Raw genomic sequence first — 1,371 nt, forward strand, 5'->3', positions numbered from 1 at the left:
TCTCACTATATTTCAGTGGCTCACGCCAGTTAGTTACGTTTTTTTTTTTTAATAATTTAATTTATCAAAGAGGAAATTCTCAGTGTGAAATGAAAGAATTCCTTTTAAAGTTAATTCTCAGATTTAAGTTCCGCAGCGCAAGTTTGTTACGCGCATATGCCACGCCCACTCTAACGTCCACAAGCCGCCCAAGCCTGTGGCGCCCTTAATTTTTATGCTAGATAAAACACTGAAATGTATTAGTCTTGTCAATACCTATCGACTGATCAAAAAGAAAGTTTGCCACGCCCACTCTAACGCCCAAAACGCTTAAATGTGTCTATCGCCTGCATAACCATATATTGAGATCGGGGGTAGGTGACGCATTTCAGTCTGGCTTTGCTGCTTGCATATCTCCATTTCCCTTTTGTCCCTTTAGCTGAGTAACGGGTATCTGATAGTCGAGGTACTCGACCATAGCGTTCTTCCTTGTTTTATTTTTAAATCATTTAATTTATCAAAAAGGAAATTCTCTTTGTAAATTCTCCCAGTGTAGCCTTGTTTACTTTTATACATGTGGAATTTTTCTCGCCAGCTTGATAGTTTAGAGGTTACAAATAAGGTTAAGATCGATGCCCAAGCGGTAGATTTCACATGTTGAAGATTTGGGTTAGGGCCGATCTAGTTGGGCAGGCTTTCGCAATTCACGGGACTATATGGCCGAGGAAATTCCTCGACGAGCTGTAATAAGGGTGCTCCCTGCTGCAACTACTGATCGCTGAGCAAATAGGGGGAACTCCGAAGGCTGAACAAAAAGGGGTGCTCCCCAAGGCAACTGCAGATCGCTGGACAAATAGGGGTGCTCCCCAAGGCAACTGCAGATCGCTGACCAAAGGGGATTTCCTCTGCGCAACTTGGATTGGTGGCCGATGCAGGTGCTCCTAAGGGCAACTCAGAATCGCTGGTCAATGTGGGTGCTCCTCAGGGCAGTTTAGGACTGCCGGCCGACGTGGGTACTCCCCTGGACATCGGATGAAGACAAGCTGGGCACCTAGCGAACAAGAACGACCTATGTGTGAGATAAAACCTTCGATCACTGAGAGCTTTTTGTACCAACCTTGCAAATGCACTCGCGCTGCTGGTTTGCCTTGGCGGCCGTATCGGGAATCGTAGAATTTCAGCCTTGAAAAAGCACAAAGAATAAGCACTAGAAATGATTTTGCGCAAAAAAAAAATAACTCACTTCCTTGATTTGTTACTTGGGAAAACCACTTTTAGCTAAATTCGTTCCGCCGCGTATATATATTTAAACGTCTGACTGCCACGCCGGTTCAATTAAGAAGAAAGTTCAAAAATCATGCAACGTTAGTTTCGGCCATTGCCGGAAATTTC

General features: G+C 44.3%; 1 long non-coding RNA gene across 1 annotated transcript; it reads right to left on the minus strand.

The window, feature by feature from the left end:
* Positions 1 to 471: 471 nt before the first annotated feature.
* Positions 472 to 1,371, minus strand: LOC119561836. Its single transcript, XR_005221464.1, has 3 exons — positions 1,223 to 1,371; positions 1,097 to 1,161; positions 472 to 1,030 (listed from the first exon to the last, which is right to left on the minus strand). It is a non-coding gene; the product is annotated as an uncharacterized LOC119561836 (long non-coding RNA).

The sequence above is a fragment of the Drosophila subpulchrella genome, unplaced genomic scaffold (assembly GCF_014743375.2).
Source record: "Drosophila subpulchrella strain 33 F10 #4 breed RU33 unplaced genomic scaffold, RU_Dsub_v1.1 Primary Assembly Seq377, whole genome shotgun sequence".
NCBI lineage: Eukaryota > Metazoa > Arthropoda > Insecta > Diptera > Drosophilidae > Drosophila > Drosophila subpulchrella.